Source organism: Mandrillus leucophaeus, unplaced genomic scaffold (genome assembly GCF_000951045.1).
Source record: "Mandrillus leucophaeus isolate KB7577 unplaced genomic scaffold, Mleu.le_1.0 Scaffold5, whole genome shotgun sequence".
Taxonomy (NCBI): domain Eukaryota; kingdom Metazoa; phylum Chordata; class Mammalia; order Primates; family Cercopithecidae; genus Mandrillus; species Mandrillus leucophaeus.
This window is the reverse complement of record NW_012105364.1, coordinates 13,981,098-13,999,785: the sequence shown is the minus strand read 5'-3', so window position 1 is coordinate 13,999,785 and position 18,688 is coordinate 13,981,098. Positions and strand designations below refer to the sequence as shown.

General features: G+C 39.8%; 1 pseudogene; it reads right to left on the bottom strand.

The window, feature by feature from the left end:
• Nucleotides 1-6,686, bottom strand: part of LOC105550930 — a 56,981-nt pseudogene extending 50,295 nt beyond the window's left edge.
• Nucleotides 6,687-18,688: the final 12,002 nt, after the last annotated feature.

Below are 18,688 nucleotides of genomic sequence, written 5' to 3'. Positions count from 1 at the left end.
TTTTTTTAGACAAAGTCTCCCTCTATTGCCCAGGCTGGAGTGCAGAGGTGCAAACACGACTCACTACAGTCTCAACCTCCTGAGCTCAAGTGATCCTCCCACCTGAGCCTCCCGACTAGCTGGGACCACAGGTGCGTGCCACCACGCCCAGCTAATTTTAAAATTTTTTGTAGAGACAGGATCTCACTATGGTGCCTAGGCTTGTCTCAAACTCATGGGCTCAAATGATCCTCCTGCCTTGGTCTCCCAAAGTGCTGTAATTGCTAACATGAGCCACTGCACCTTGCCGGTTACATATTTTTGACAAGAAGACTACGTAGGTGATGTATGCTTGCCATTGTGCCACTTCGGGGGATGCATAATAGTTTATTCTACTATTGCTGATACCAAATTAGATCATTCAGTTAAGGTGAGTTCTAGATCTCTCCTTTGCTAAATTACCTTTTCAGAAAGTCACCTGGGGTGAAAAACTAGCTATATAATTTGCAGAACACAGTACAAAATTACAGTGCTAGGCTCCTTGTTTTAAAATTATTAAGAATTTCAATATGGCGATAATGGAACATTAAAGCAAGCAGGAGGCACTACTTAGTATAGGGCCCTGTGTGACTGGTCTCACACTCGTGAAGCTGGCCCTGTGTGAGGTGATTCTTTGGGGTCACCTAAATATCCTCTTCCCTAATGACCTGTCATTCAGTAGTTTTGCATCTATTGATGTTTTTCCCTGAATTAATTTTTATCTCACTGGTTGCCAATGAGTGATTTTTTTAAGTTTGTTATTTCTTCTATATTTATTTGCTGGCGTTCTGTGGAAAAAGCTCTTTTATAAACCTAAGTTCATATAAAAATCTGCATGTGAATGTTTATAGTGGTTTTGTTCATAATTGTCAAAAACTGGAAATAGCCCAAATGTTCTTCAATGGATGAATAGATAAACAAATTATATTGCATCCATACAGTAGAATATTACTCAGGGAAAAAGAAAGAACAAACTACAGATACATGAAACAACGTGGTGAAATCTTAAATTTAAATACACTTTACTAAGTGAAAGAAACCAGTTTCAAAGACTACATATTGTAGAATTTCATGTAAAATATGATGTTCTGAAAAAAGCAAAATATAGGAACAGAAACATATCTCCTGCTACCAGAGGTTGGGGTGGGGGAAAGTATTGGTTACAAAGGGAAATAAGAGGGAATTTTTGGCACGATGGAACTATTTTATATCCTAATTTTGGTGGTAGTTACATGGTTGTATGCATTTATCTAACTCAAGTAATTGTATACTACTAAAAATTTTACTGTAGGCAAATTTGAAAAAGTGAATAAATAACTTAAAAACTAATGTAATTGGTCATGTTTTTTTAAAAAAGACCCCACCTTCCCAGTATTTGAGATAACTATGGACTCGTGGATTCTCTTTTTATTAAATATACAGCAATATGTTCTACTTATACCATTCTCTATATGTTCTACTTATATCATTTGTATTATTAGTATAATAATATCTTCTTATATTTTACTTTTCAAGTTTAAAATTATTATAAATTTGTAGGAAGTTGCAAAAGTAATGCATAGAAGCCCTGAAAATGCTTCACCTCGTTTTTCTCTGTGGTTACATTTTAGGTAACCACAGATTCAATACTAAAACCAGGAAAATAGCATTAGTACAATATATGTATATATTTCTGGGTCACTTTATCAGATGTGTAGATTAATGTAAATATAACTACAATCATGAGACAGAAATATTTCACCACCATGAAGGTTTCCAGCATGCTACATGAATAATTATAGGCATCTCCTTAACGCCCACCATTCCTAACTCTTGGCAACCACTAATCTGTGTTCTAGCACGGCCGTTTTGCAATTTTGAGAATGCTATGTGAATGAATTATATAGCATATGACCTTTGGAGACTGGCTTTTTAAATTTAGTGCAATGCCCTTGAGATCCATTCAAGTTATTGTGTGTAGCAGCCGTTTTTTCTTTTTATTGCTGACTAATATTCCATGTGCAGGTATGCCACTATATGTTTAACTATTCACCTGTTGAGGGATATTTTGGTTATTTCTCATTTTAGACTATTACAAATAAAACTCTGAATAATCAAGTTACAGCTTTTTGTGTGGTCACTATTCTTTGTCATGTTAAACAGTTTTCCAAATTTGGCCACTGGGAGTCCCATCAACTCAGGTCAGGTATACTATTTTTTAAATTGCAGTGTGGTTTTCATACAGTAAAATTCATCATCTTAAGGGTATAGTTCTATGCATTTTGCTCAATATACAGAAGTATGTAACTATCACCAAAATAATACAGAGAATAGTTTCATCACAATAAAATATTTCCTTGTGTCACTTTATTGTCAACTCCTTGCTCCATTAGAGCAACCACTGATTTATTTTCTGTGTCTTTAGTTTTGCCTCCAGTCTCCTTTTGATATATCTTTAATAATCTCTAAACAAGTCCTTCCTTTTGGCATAGTAAGATGTTTTAAACTCATCTTGTTCTTTTTATGCCCCAAATCTAGTGAGGGTTGGTTTAAACACCTGTGCACTTTGCAAACAGAGAGGAGGAAACCCCAAAATATGCCATAGTAATTGTACTAAATAGGTTTTTATTTGTCCAGTTTATTGACAAAACAACTTAGTGATTTATTTTGGAATTTTGAACAGAAAACCTTGAAATATGCTTTGAAGTTAGTGCAAGAAAAATTATATCCACCTTATTTGCACTTTTAAAAGCTATTTTGTTTCTTAGGGTTAAGAGAGCAGTAACATGTTGCTGCTAAGGTTCTATGTATTGATCTTAGTTAACTTCATTTAGTTAACTTTCTAGCTGCACTTTATTTTCCCTAATTTATAGGAGAAGTCCCTGTCTATAGCTATGTCTGTATGTATCTATGTCTAAAATGCATAATTTTTGTTTAAGCTGACACTCTAAGAAAAAATAGACTTTCCCATTCACATATTTAAGAAAGTGCATCGTTCAACTGCAAAATTTAGAGATGGCATTTTACTTACAAGTTTACCAGGGAATGTAAATGTTTTTATATTTCAGTTGATATTTTGACTGGGTTTATCTAGAAATTTGAGTCATACATTGGTCATTTAAAAGCATATTTATTCAATGCATAGCTTACGGAATGATTACTATGTGCCAGGCCCTTTGCAACACTCTGGAAATAAAAGTGGAGGGAAAAATGTCTTGGAGAGAATAGGGCCACATAGGTAGACAAATCAAAATATCCATACGGTAGGGGCTATTCAAGCAACTAGAATATAGTGCCTTGTGAAGATCTACCTTAAGATAAACCCACATTAAGTGGCCATATTAGAAAATATGTTTTTATGAAATACAAATAATGTAAGAGGAGCTCATTCTACTCTCTTTACCCAGAAACATCGAGTAGGGTTGGTGAATCAATTTAAGAATTCACAGTTTTGTGTGATCTGTGAGGAGATAATAAACAGCCTTAGGACTAGCATTCAACTGAAGAAGGGCAGAAGAAGTAAACAGGAAAATACTGGTGAAGCAATACACCACCCTGGCAGCTCAGGTGCAAACCTCATCTGTAGCAGAGTGGAGGTGGGATCTGAAGATGGAAGAAACAGGTATTATTACTCAAAATGCTAGAATATTAACATATTTTTACTCAGGACTGGGAAAGGAGAATGCTTTCTGGTGAGGAAAGAAGCACTTACAGGATCTATGTTTTGAGGGGATGGAAATATGTTATATTTACTTATTTATTTATTTTGAGACAGGGTCTCACTCTGTTGCCCAGGCTGGAGTGCAGTGGCATGATCTCAGCTCACTGCAGCCTCAGCCTCCCGGGTGAAAGCGATCATCCTGCTTCAGCCTCCCAAGTAGCTGGGACCACAGGTGCGTGCCACTACACCCAGCTAATGTTTTGTATTTTTTGTAGAGACAGGGTTTCGCCACGTTGCCCTGGCTGGTCTCACACTTCTGAGCACAAATGATCTGCCTGCCTCAGTCTCCCAAAGCGCTGGGATGACAGGCAGGAGCCACCATCCTGGGCCAAGAAGTATATTTATTTTTGAGGCAAATTTGGCTGTAGTGGACTGCAGGGAAGAAGTGAGGACCAGATGAAGAGAAAGGGAAAGTGGAGTCTTAGAGAACTCAAGGCTCAGCACAGAAAAGAAAGTAGGGTGGATGTTAAACTTCCTTTTTAACCTTTTTTTAAAATTACTGGGCCAGTTCACTAAGTAGAAAAAGATGATGGAATTTGAAAGCCTAACCATGATTCTGTGATTCAGAGAAATACTTTGCAGTTACAAGGTTTCAGTGGTAAAAGATCCCCAGTAACTAAATAACATTTGATACAGTTGGAAGATTAGTTTGTCAAAGTTGTCTCATTTACCTCCAATAAATGATTTAAATAATTAAAGTCACTAGTTTTTTAAAAAAATATATAGGAAAACATTTAAGGATGTGGCTATATTTGGCAAGATGTTTTGTAGTTGAGAAAATTATACCCCTTATACTTGACAGATTAAAAAAATGCAAAGTAGCAGAAAGCAATCATTAGATTTTAAAATACAAATAAGAAAATAATGCTGAAGATATCTAGCCAGACTAAAAAATTATTTATAGTGGGAGAGAGAAAAATACTTTTCTAAACTGTGTCAGTTGATTATGACCCTTTCACTAATATTAATAATATAGAATGTTTATTTTGACAAGGGACATGCCGGAAAGTTAGCTGTGGAAGGCTAAAAATAACTTTACCTTGGAAACAGAATGACACACATATGCACCTCAGCTTTGTCCTCTTTCTAGCTGTGCCAGGCTCAAACATGATAATAAAATGATCTGTAAAAGGTAAAGACTAATACAAAAGAAGAGCATTGCTATTAAAGATGTTTCCAGAAAAGTGCATGGAGTCCATAGAAGAGAAGAAACGAGGAAGTGACACCACTCCACAAGCAGAAGAGAGTCAAGATCCCACCCTGAAATGGACAGCATATTTTCGGATAGAGTTATAGAATTGTTCAGATTTGACATTGTGGAAGGCAGGCTCTCAGATGGTCCCTAATGATTGCTGCCTCTTGGTATTCATGTCCTTGTATAGTACCCTCCCACATTGCACCAGGGAGGGACTGTGTGACCAATAGATTCTGGCAGGAGTGATATACTATCACCTCTGTGATTCGTTTAAGACATGGCTTCCATCTCTCTCTCCGTCTTTCTCCCTGTTTTTGATCATTCACTTTGTAAAACGCCAACAGCTGTGTTATAAGCTGCCCTATGGAGCATCCCACATGGTAAGCAACTGAGGCCTCTGGCCAACAGCTACATGAGTGAGCTTAGAAACGGATTCTCCAACCCAGCCTTCAGATGCCATCAGCCACAGCTGACTGTAGCCCCATAAGAGATCCTGAACCACAACTGCTTAGCTAGGCTACTCGGATTCTTGTCCCCTGAAACTGTGTGAGACAACAGATGCTTGTTACTTGAGCAGGCAAGCTTGGGGAATTTTTAAAAATATTGCTTAGTAATATATCAACTTGGCTAAACTAAACTACATTTACCAGAATTCCCTTTCCTGTATATTTCTAGTTAGGGCCAAAAGAAAATTTCTTGCAGGAGCTTTGGAAGATGGAAATGAAGTCACAGTCTTTTGTACTCACACACATTGTCAACTATCTGCTAACTCACCTAACTGGGACAAGGGAGTGGCCAGGCCTGCAACTAGCCCATTTTCTCCTAAATCCTTCTTCAGCCTCTCTGACTCCTGAGCTAGGTGGGAGTGTTAAGTTCTCTGAAGAAGAACCTGGCTTCTGTAGGACGTGCACATCACTAAGATCAGAGACAGTGTGAACTGACTTAGGGTTCAGTCTGTCCTCATGAGCTCCTCATTCACTTGCATTCCAGGTTGTCCTTGTTCTCCACCACTTTCCTTTCCACCTTTCCTTCCTAAATGCCTGCCTTGTGGACTTAAAGCTCAGCTTTAGACATGAAATCAGCAGGCTTATAGAAACTGCTTAACCAGCTCAACCAGTCGAGTAAGATCAAATCTATGTAACAAATTCCTTTGTATTTATGTATGTGTGCATACACATATGTGTGTGTATATATATGTGTGTCTATATGTTATATATATCCTATCTTACAAGTGTGTGTATATATGTGTGTGTATATATACATTCACACACATACCCCACACATGATATACCTGGTTTTGGCTACATGGGATCAGTTGGATCCATCATCAAAAAGGAAAAGGTAATATTTACTGACCTGTTTATATTCTATCTCACATGATTGCTCATTTTTTTTCTCACTTCTCATTCTACTTGCTCCAGTTTTCTATGTTGTTATCTAATACGACTACAAAGTAAGTAGTTATTTTACTGTTTTTTCTAGAAGTGAAATGTCAGTACTGTTGTGAATGAAAGCTGGTGATGATAATTACAATAATTCAAAATGACATTAAAAGAAGGAAGGTACCAAAAGTTTCATGTGTTTAAGGGGCAAGATAAAGGCAAACTAAAAGAAATATAAAGAGCTTCTTGCTTTTACTCCTTGCATAGAAGTGGAAGGAACAGCCTCCTTTACCATCCTCTCCTTCTCTTCCAACGTCTTCAATCTATGGATGAAGACAGGAGCCCCAGTGAAACAGTCAATGCGGTAGTATGCTCCTAGGTTAAACCTCATACCTGGCTCTTTATTTTATATCTGAAAGAGCTCCATGTGTTTTCTACCCTTTAAGAAAGATGTGTACGAAGTATTCTAACATTTACTTTTATAATTGGAATTATTTTAGTATGTAATTTTTACAGAAGGAAGGAATTGATATTTTGAAAAATACCCACCATGGGCATGGGATTGGGTTAGGCACTTTACAAATATTATCTCATTTAATTCACAAAACAATGCCATGAAGTTGATAGTGCTGCCAATATTTTACAGATGATAAAATAGGTTCAGATAACTTATGTAACTTGCCTGTACAGAGCTGGGCAGGTCTGTCAGACTTTAAAGTAAATGCTCTTTCTATTAAATGACACTGTTCCCTTTACAGACCTCAATTCTGTAAAGAATAATTATAATAAGGGCTTCATTTCCTCATTGTTCTGAGGATAATGTGGATTGGCTGGAAATGTTTCTAAAGTATGTGACTTGCAGTTGAGTTATATGTTCCAAGTAGATTTACATATAAAAATATTACGAGCTTTGGCTGGGTGCGATGTCTCATGCTTGTAATCCCAGCACTTTGGGAGGTTGACGGGGGTGGATCACAAGGTCAGGTGTTCAAGACCAGCCTGACCAACATGGTGAAACTCCATTATCGGGGGAACCAGTCCCCAATATTTCAACATAGCTTATTTCTATTTTCCCTAGGCTGATCTGAGAAATAAAGAGAAAGAGTACAAAGAGAGGAATTTTACTGCTGGGCCTCCAGGGGTAACATCACATATCGGTAGGTCCATCATGTCCCCTGAGCTGCAAAACCAGCAAGTTTTTATTTGGGATTTTAAAAGGGGAGGGGGTGTACAAACAGGGAGTAGGTCACAAAGATCACATGCTTCAAAGGGCAATAAAGATCACAAGGCAAAGGCAAAATTAGAATTATTGATGAGGGTCTATATCTCGCTGTGCACATATTGTCTTGATAAACATCTTAACAGAAAACAGGGTTCGAGAGCAGAGAACCGGTCTGACCAAAATTTACCAGGTTGGAATTTTCCAATCCTAGTAAGCCTGAGGGGTACGGCAGGAGACCAGGGTGTATTTCAGTTCTTATCTCAACCACATAAGACAGACACTCCTGGAGCAGTCGTTTATAGACCTCCCCCTAGGAATGCATTCTCTCCCCAGGGTATTCCTTGCTGGGAAAAGAATTCAGTGATCTCTCTCTTACTTGCGCATCCATTTATACGCTCTCTGCAAGAAGAAAAATATGACTCTATTCTGGCTGACCCCTCAGACAGTCAGACCTTATGGTTATCTTCCCTTGTTCCCCGAAAATCACTGTTATTCTGTTCTTTTTCAAGGTGCACTGATTTCATATTGTTCAAACACACATGTTTTACAATCAATTGGGACAATAGTGGTCCTGAGGTGATGTACAGTCTCAGCTTACAAAGATAACAGGATTAAGAGATTAAAGTAAGACAGGCATAAGAAATTATAAGAGTATTATTAGGGAAGTGATAAATGTTCATGAAATCTTCACAATTTATGTTCAGAGATTGCAGTAAAGACAGGTGTAAGAAATTATAAAAGTTTTAATTTTGGGAACTGATAAATGTCCATGAAATCTTCACAATTTATGTTCTTCTGCCATGGTTCCAGCTGGTCCCTCCATTCAGGGTCCCTGACTTCCTGCAACACCCATCTCTAATAAAATTCCAAAAATCAGCCGGGCGTGGTGGTGCGCGCCTGTAATCCCAGCTACTCAGGTGGCTGAGACAGGAGAATCACTTGAACCTGGGAGGCAGAGGTTGCAGTGAACTGAGACTATGCCACTGCACTCAAGCCTGGGTGACAGAGGAAGACTGCATCTCAAAAAAAAACAAAACAAAACAAAGAAAAAACCAGAACAAAAAAATTTATGAGCTTTGCCTTCTCAAAAATAAGTTTTTGTTTATTTATTTATTTTTTTTCTAGACAGGGTCTCACTCTGTCACCCAGGTTTGAGTACAGTGACATGATCACAGCTCACTGCAGCCTTCACTCAGGTAGCTGGGATTATAAGCACACACCACCATGCCCGACTAAATTTTTTGTATTATTAATTTTTTTGTAGAGATGAAGTCTACTTACAAGCCTAGGCTGAAAAATCAGTTCTCTCAAGGGGCAGCATGGCATTGAGATTAAGAAAGTGAGTTCCAAGGTGATACTGCAAGAGTTGATGGTAGTAGTTCCACCACTTACTTTGTGACTTTGGGAAGGTTACTTAACTCTGTGCTTCAGCTTTCTCAACTTTAAGACAGACCTAATAATAAGACAGAACTTAACAACCTTAGTGTTGTTACGATTAAAATATGTATTTTGTCAAAAACCATAAATCTAACACATAAAGTGTTTACTATGGGTTGGATATTGCTCTTAGTGCTTTCCCTATAATAACTTGTTTATTACAAAGACTTTGTGAAGCAGACTTTGTTACTATTTCCATCTTGCAGGTGATTAAACCAATGAACAGAGAGACTGAGTAATTTGCTCAAGGTCACCTCTCTATTAAAACCAAATAATCTGGCTTTGGAGTTTATGACCTTAACCATTATGCTAAACTGCTTCTCAAGCACCTAGCAGAGTGCTTGGCATGGAGTTCATGTTCTATATAAGTTAATTCTAATATATACTTTCAAAAAATTCTTCCATTGACCTGGATTCTTTAAACTGTGTTAAATGCTGCTGGGCACTGCGTTCACACCTACGAAGGTAATTCAGTGCTACTCAAGAATAAATTGCTGAAGGCATTTACTAAAAGCAAAAAACTCCAGTGAAAGACTTCTGGAAGTATCTACTTAAAAGATTTTACTTATTTGATGTCATATTGTCTTTTAATTTTTTTTTTTTTTTGAGATAGAGTCTTGCTCAGTTGCCCAGGCTGGAGTGCAGTGGCACAATCTCTTGACTCACTGCAATCTTCGCCTCCCAGGTTCAAGCTTTTCTCCTGCCTTAGCCTCCTGAATAGCTGGGATTACAGTCACTTGCCACCATGCCCAGCTAATTTTTGTATTTTTAGTAGAGATGGGGTTTAACCATGTTGGCCAGGCTGGTCTCGAACTTCTGACCTCAAGTGATACACCCACCTTGGCCTCCCATAGTGCTGGGATTATAGGCATAAGCCATCATGTCTGGCTGTCTATATTTTGAACAGTTCTTCTATCAGTTACACTGCTGTGGAAAAGCTGTGGTGTCCCGAGAAAGAAAGTGTGAGTAATCACCATCTATGTTATAACCTTTTTTTGAAATAGAAAGCAATCTTCAAAATGTCATTTATTTCCCCTTAGGATTCTATTGCTCACATTTTCAGGCATGCAGTGGAGATGGTTCTCCATCATAACACGGATTATTTATTTATATCAAACTGATGCAGTCAATGTCTATCTAATTCATCACTGTATCACCAACACCTAGGGAAGAACCAGCAAATATTAGACACTTAATTAGTATATGTAGACTTTTTGGTTTCTAAACTGTCTTTACCATGAAGTCAAAAGGTAAACTAACACAGGCATATCCTAAAGTCAGTGGTTCTCAAAGTGTGGTACCGATACCATTGATAACTCTTGGTAACATATTATTATAGAAATGCAAATTTCCAATGCCCATCTCAGACCTATGAAATAAGAAACTTCAGGTTGGAAGCCAGCAATCAATGTTTTAAAAGTTTTCTAGGTAAATTGTATGCACATTAAAGTTAGAGAACCTCTGCTATAGATTATACCGAAGCATCTCTGGAATATATATATATACACACACACACACAAATATAGACATATATACATATGTGCACACACATATAAAAAATCTTCTATAACTAAGTCATGAAAAATAAGTCTGTCATTTAGTGCTTTTCCTAATTAATCTTTAAACAGGAGCAGTATTTTCACATCTTGCAGTAAGTCAACTCATGAGGAAGAACTTAAAATAAAGGTGGTTCCCAGATTCCTGGGCAGCCACAAACCAATTTATTCAGTCTCTGTAGGGTGGAGTTGGTGCAGCTGCATATTTAATAACAGTTTTGGAGTTTCTTATGTAAAATTGATTTATGAGAGCCCTAGTCTAAGATGAACTATACTCAGAGGAGTTTCTGTGTGGATTAACTTTGCATTGTTTAAGTCACAGGAAGAAACTGGGTCTCTTTATCTTAAAGCCTGTTTGATAGGCCATTTGGGGCCACCTCTGTCTTTTTCCTCATAGTATTATGCTATACTACATAAAAGCCATTTTATTTTTGGAATCCCCAGCTTCTCTGACCCACTCTTTGTAACCAGTTACCTAATTTCAGGTCTCTAAGTAGTCACTGCTTTATTAACCTGTAGACAAGCAAACTATAGTAATAAATGGGCTGGGTGCAGTGACTAATGCCTGTAATCACAGCACTTTGGGAGGCTGAGGTGAGGAGGTCAGGAGTTAGAGACCAGCCTGACCAACATGGTGAAACCCTATCTCTACTAAAAGTAAATACATAAATACAAGATTAGCCAGGCCTGGTGGCACATGCCTGTAATCTCAGCTACTCGAAGGCTAAGGGAGGAGAATTGCTTTAACCCAGGAGGCGGAGTTTGCAGTGAACAAGATCGTGATCGTGCCACTGCACTCCAGCCTGGGCAACAGAATTAGACTCTGTCTCAAAACAAACAAACAAACAAAAACAGAAGATAAATGAAGCATGGTCATGGAAATTCCAAAGAATACCTCACTGGTTGTGTCATATACAAGAAAATTTTGAAGTATCTCCACAACTAAGACACTGGCTCCTTATCAAGTGTGTTAACCATGTCTTAGTCGCTTAGTTGTTTGGAGGAGGCAAAAAACTTATTTCAAGGACGCTAAAGGAAATCTTGCAGCCAAACTTGCAGACAAGGGAAGCAACTATTTAATTACAAGGACACAAAACAAGCCTTATATAAAATAAAGTTCTGTAAGGGATGTTGACAGCCTGACATTGTTTGGTTTCAACAGCACTACAACCTTTTTTTTTTTTTTTTTTTTGAGATGGAGTCTCGGTCTGTCGCCCAGGCTGGAATGCAGTGGCAAAATCTTGGCTCACTGCAAGCTCCACCTCCCGGGTTCATGCCATTCTCCTGCCTCAGCCTCCGGAGTAGCTGGGACTACAGGTGCCCGCCACCATGCCCAGCTAAATTTTTTTTTTGTATTTTTATAGAGATGGGGTTTCACCGTGTTAGCCAGGATGGTCTCCATCTCCTGACCTCGTGATCCGCCCGCCTTGGCCTCCCAAAGTGCTGGGATTACAGGCGTGAGACACCACGCCCGGCCGAATGGCACTGCAATCTTAATTGTGAGAGTCAAATGGGCTGCAGCATACTGTTCTGAAAATGTGTGACAATGAAGAAATGTAAACAAGAATAACTGACTTCACGTTCTGGAATAAGAATTAAGTACATTTTATAGTTTGTGATAAAATACTCCCAATAAGAAATCAGTGGATATGGGTAGGGACCTATAACTGATAAATTGGAAATAGAAACCAGACAAGATGGAGTAGGGCCCTCCTCTTCCCAAGTATGGAAATAAAGGAAAATCTTGAATTCTTTCAAGGGAAATTCCAGGCACCTAGCTATCCTTATGAAGTAAATGAGTAACTTGGTTAGCAAGAAGGTAATAGTAGCTTCAAACAATAGCCAAGGGAATGAGAATCATGAGATGTTCTCTAGAGAAGCTAAAGATAACCTCTTAGTATATATCCCTGAATTTTTTTTTAGAAACCCACTAGCAGACCGGGCACAGCGGCTCATTCCTGTAATCCCAGCACTTTGGGAGGCCTAGGAGGGGGGAACACTTGAGGTCAGGCATTCGAGACCAGCCTGGCCAACATGCAGAAACCCCATCTCTACTAAAAATGCAAAAATTAGCTGGGCATTGTGGCAGACACCTGCAATGCCAGCTACTCAGGAGGCTGAGGCAGGAAAATTACTTGAACTTGGGAGGCAGAGGTTGCAATGAGCCTAGAGATCATGCCACTGCACTCCAGCCCGGGCAACAGAGAGAAAGAGAGATAGTCTATCTCAAAAAAAAGAAAAAAAAAAATTAAAAATCAATGTGCCATCAGATAAGTAAAAATCTTTTTTTTTTTTCTGAGACAGAGTCTCACTCTGTAGCCCAGGCTGGAGTGCAGTGGTGCAATCTCAGCTCCCTGCAAGCTCCACCTCCCAGGTTCACGCCATTCTCCTGCCTCAACCTCCTGAGTAGCTGGGACTACAGGTGCCCGCCACCACACCTGGCTTATTTTTTGTATTGTTAGTAGAGACGGGTTTCATCGTGTTAGCCAGGATGGTCTCGATCTCCTGACCTCACGATTCGCCTGCCTCGGCCTCCCAAAATGTAAAATCTTTTAAGTAGATATTTCCAAAAGCCTTTCACTGGAGCTTTTTGCTTTCAGCAAATGGCACTGCACTCCAGACCTGGTGACAAAGTGATAGTCTGTCTAAAAATACAAGAAGAAACCCGCTGGCAGGTAGACCTCAGATAAGGGAGAATTTGAGGACTGAACTCCAACTCCAGTTCTTAGTTCTGAAGTTATTCCTGAAGGGCCTAGAAGTCGTGCCTAGGAGCCAGACCTAACACATCTTTCTGCTGACCCCAAATTTTAAAACAAAGCTCTTCCCTAACCAATTGCATAATCAGAACATCTTTAAATCTGTTTAAGGCTTGTAAGCCCCTACTTTAAGATAGCTCACCTTTTTAGACCAAACCAACGTATAACCTCCTTGTATTAATTTATGATTTTGCCTGTAACTTCTGCTTTCCTGAATTTACCCTTGACTTTAAAAAATATTTGCTAGCAAGCCATCAGAGAGGTCGGGTCTTAAGCATGAAGTGCCTGATTCTTTTGTTGCTTGGCACCCTGCGAAATAAACCCCCTCCTTTCTCCCACTGCATACCTCAGTGTGGGTATTTGGCTTTATGGTGCCAGGCAGCTGGACCCCAATTCAGTTGAGTAACATGAGGAAGGGTGAATCATGCCCAGCAGTAATAGATAATGATATAGGAGTTAAGAAGAAATCACTTAGGCAGATAGTAAAGGTATGGGAGTCCTCGGTAAGGCCTTGCTTTTTAATGAAAAGCAGCCCCAAATCATCTAACAAAGAAAGAGCAGCCTATAAAGTCGAGCTGCAGACATAGACAAGCAAGCTGGGAGCTTGCAGGGGTGAATGCTGACAGGAACTAGGAACTAGACATGTTCAAAATGGCAGCACCATCTTCCCTTCTCTGCCAGCCATGTGTATAGTAAAGAGCAGACAAGATGGCACCGGCCAAGGAGAATTCATTTGCATAATAGGATTAGGGTGGGGCCACCAGCCTTCTCCAGGCACTATGTAAACGTCATACCTGATTGAACCAATCTGTGAACCCTATGAAAATCAGACACCACCTCCTCAAACTGGACTATATAATCCAGTGCATTTGTTACCAGCCGGTCCTTTTCACTCAGAGATCCCTTTCCCTATAGAGAACTGTTTATCTTTCTTTTCTCTTCTGCCTATTAAACCTCTGCTCCTAAACTACTCCTGTGTGTCTGTGTCCTAAATTTTTGTGGCACACGATGATGAACTGCAGCGTATATACCCCAGGCAACGTAGCCACTTCAATAATGAACACTGTTCTCTCCAGGGAAAAAGAAAGGAATGAGTATTCAGGTGCGTTGGGTCTTGGATCTAGGAAGTAAGACTTTCTTTCACCAACTTGGAAAGCAAAGCTGTATAATATAGACAGCCTGGTGCAGGGACCCAAAGATTCTTGTTGGTGAATGTGAATGGAGAGGAGGCAAGAGTCCGAGGAACTCAGTGCCTGATGTGAGCCTAGAAACCTGTACTTACAAGCAGTGCTGATAAGGAGAAATCTTGATGAGAAAGTAGCAGTGGATGGTGGTGTGGGTGTCTGGCTGGGGTTAAGTGGAGCTGAGTGGCTGTGTGCACCTTTATAAGCAAAATAAAATATGTTTCTTCTTCTCATGATAAAAAGTTTCCAGCTGTAGAGGCCTTTGAACCAGAGTAACTCCATCTTTAATAGGGACTGGGTAAAATAAGGTCAAGACCTCCTGGGCTGCATTGCCAGATGGCTAGGCACTCTAAGTCACAGGATGAGATAGGAGGTCGGCACAAGATACAGATTATAACGACCTTGCTGATAAAACAGGTTGCAGTAAAGAAGCTGGTCAAAACCCACCAAAACCAAGATGGCAACAAAAGTGACCTCTGGCCCTCCTCACTACTACACTCCCACCAGTGCCATGACAGTTTACGAATGCCACAGCAATGTAAGGAAGTTACCCTAGATGATCTAAAAAGGGGATGCATAAACAGTCCACCCCGGTTTAGCATATAATCAAGAAATAACCATAAAAATGGGCAACACGCAGCCCTCCTATGAAATAGCCATTCTTTTATTCCATTACTTTCTTAATAAACTTACTTTCACTTTATGGATTCACCTAAAATTCTTTCTTGCGTGAGAACCCTCTCTTGAGACGTGGACCTGGACCCCTTTTTGGTAACACGGGTACTCAGGGCCCCACTTCTTTTCTTGGTCTCAGTGTGGACTTCACACTTCACAGCATCAAACTATGGCAGCCAATACTGATTGCTGTCCTGGGCAGTAGGAGCACAGGGGTTGTAGTTATACCTGGCTTCAATCCCCCCAGGTCCACTGGATGTTTATCTAAATGCAGTCCTTACAAACAAGGTTCTTTTAAATGGAAATCTAGTAGAACCTTCTCCTTTAGGCTAAAACTGTTCCACCAGGCAGTCTCCTGATGCCAGGAGCTGATGACTCACTCTCTGCTTCCTGGTTCCTGTGTCCATAAATTCCTTGAATTAGCTAAAGAATGTAGTCCAGGCAAATTCTAGTTTCTTACTGAGACACTTGACTGAATATCTCCTTTACCCTCATTTCTTTTTCTGCTTCTTTCACTCTTATCATTTTCCTAAATTTATGTTTTCTATTCCTACACTTTATAAATTGCTTTTCTCTGTGTAAATACATATTTCAAACATTTTCAGAACCTACCAAATATTACACATAGGCTTCTGGGGGTGCTACAGCCCATTTGACTCTTACAATTAAGACTGTGGTGTTGTTCAAACCAAACAATATCAGGTTGTTAACATCCCTTATATGGTTAACACACTTGATTAGGAGTCAGTGTCTTAATTGTGGAAATAATTCAAAATTTCCTTGTATATGACACAACCAGTGAGGTGTTCTTTGGAATCTCCATGACCATGTTTCAGGAAGTACGAACTTTGCTGCTAGCATGTTGGTCCACAAATCATTATGTAAATAACAGATGCAACCAATCATGATCAGTGACCTTCATGTCACCTCTTTAAATGTCTGTCAGTGATTGGTCACCGCACATGTGTTATTCAGTCCACTCACAGAAAGCAAAACAAGGAGTTGTGTTGCCTCCTGGTTTCCCAGCAGTAGAGAGATACTGTTGGCAAAGTAGTTTAACTTTTAAAGCACGACTACTGTTACCCTCATTCTCCTGGTGACTTTAGAATGTGAAAATTTGCTTTTTAGCACCGACACAACTACATTATCCAGCCAATGGGCCAAGGGAGTTGTTTTAACTTTTAAAGGCTCATTTCTTGAAGACAGGCTGTTGATACTACAGCTGGAAATCATGCAACTTCTTTAACTGATTTTTTGGAGAAATGTGGCATAAAGCATGCGATTGAAAACATTTAAGCATTATGGCAGGAAGGTGTTAGAAACAAATGCTGGGTGCCACAAGGAAGAACCACCACTTAGACAAAAAGTTTTCTCAGCAAGGCAATTTACTTCTGTGAGGTGTGCTGCCTACATCAGTCACGATCACAAGAGCACGCTGAACAAAAAAGAGAAGGGGTTTTTATCCCTAATGCAGTTCCTGTCCCGTGTCCTTCCCTTATTGGCTAGGGTTGGACTGCACAATCTAAACTGATCCGGATTGGCTAAGACTTAAATTTTTCTAAATAGGGTAAACATGCGATGTGTAAGAGGAGGAAAGGGTAGGAGTAGTCCGTCTGGTAGAATACAAGACATGTCTGGATATGTCTGGGCATGTCAGGGTGCAACTAGAGCAGGAGACTAGTTGTTCACAGGCTGGAAACAAGGAGGTTGGGCTTTTGAACAAAGGACAAGAACATTATACAATTAAACCTTTTGAAGAGGAATTTATCATTGCTAACAATTTCTCCCTTTGCCTTTTGACAATTCTTCCTCTTCAAAATTTTTTAGCATGATTTGGCTTTGCTACTCTTCTTGATCATTTAGGAACAAGAGCTTATCTGAATATGGAGGAGGAGGGATAGGGGAGGGTTTTGTGAGAGCTGTTTCTGTAAGTCTTGACATTAACCCATGGATACAGGGTATGATGCAGCATCCTACAAAAATGAGTACACTTATGGCAATTGCAAGAGGTTGATATTGCGGACATAAGCCCTTTCTCTTTACCGAACCACATTTCCATGAGACTCATGAAGGGGTCAGTTATTCCGAAATTTTTGGCTAACTCATTTGATAAGGAGGTAAGCCATTGTAAGGCCTTTGTAATTCTTCCATTGGGGGCTGTGTTGTTAGGGATAAAAGTACAGCACTGGACTCCAGTCACGACACAGACCATTTTCTGCTAACATCATGTCAAGGGTTATTCTATTTTCCCAGACCCTTTGGCTGGTGGGGCCCAATTTTTTAACTATTCCGTTGATTGTGTCTCTTGTGTAATTGACAAACTGCTATTGATTATAATACATGTAATTTATCCAGTTTACAATTTTGTTTATAGTTGATCACCAGAACAGTGCAGATTCAAATCCTGCAGCTATTTGATTTTGAGCTTTAAATTCATCTGGTATCCCTCATGGGACCCCAATAGCATCCATATAAATGTGAGGATCAAAAGACCATGAGGGGCACTTCTTTTTGTCTGATTCTCCTTCTTGTTATGTTGATGGAATGCCAGTGTGAAAGGGATGGCCGATTGGACCACAGCACAAGTGCCGCTCCAGTTACTTGGCAGAGTATCCAAGAGTAGTACACAATAATACCACCATACATCTTCTTGGGAATAAACAAGGGCAGCCTGACTGGTAAGCTCTTGGAAAGGCTTGGTTTCACTGTACTTTTTCAGGTCTCCAAGGGACGATAATCTTTCCCCCTGCCATGAGAGACACAAGGAAAAATTAACATCAGAAGCTGGAGGCCAGATGGCCCTCAGTGGCTGACGCATAGAGCACTTAACTAGAGTCTTGCACGCCTCATTGCCCCAGGCTGTGGGGTTTTGAAAGAGACTCACCATGCAGTTCATGTCCAGTCGGTCAGAAGACAATCCAAGTGGGAAGGGGACTATGTGGGCCTCTGGCCTGCCTGCTGCACAAGTTTGTTTAACGTGCGAACAGAATATTTAATCTGTGCCAGTCAGGCATTCGCACCTTGGAATTTCATTTCAATGGCTAAAGTTTGTTTTAAATCTTTAACTTCTACAATGTCTACTGTAGTTTCATCACTGGGTATGGAAAGAACAACTACATGATTGGGAGAAGGTTTAGAAGGAGGAGAAAGGGAAGGCAGTGGAGGAGCAATGACGTAGATCTCAAAGGATCCCATAGGGTCTATTCCAAGAATATCAGCTCCTAGGCCATAGAAGCGACCTACAGTGGGGTTAGTGTCGGTAAAGGTGGGGACAGTGGTAGAGATTTGCACATGGTTACATTGTTGGAGTTGACAATTAGAGGGAGTAGTCTTTCTGGTAAAGTGGATGTAAGGTTTTAGGTTAGTGCAACCTCCTCCTGGGGAGGTCCAGCCTTGATACTTGGTAGTCCAGACCACATCTCCCCAACCAAAAAAGAACTTCCACTGACTACCTTGTGCTCTTTGGTGTAAGAGTCACTCTTCTAGGCACTTTCATTTATCCTGGAAGGACAAAGGTACTTTTCTGAAGAGGCTAGCTTTCTTTAGCTTTGAAGATCTCCACA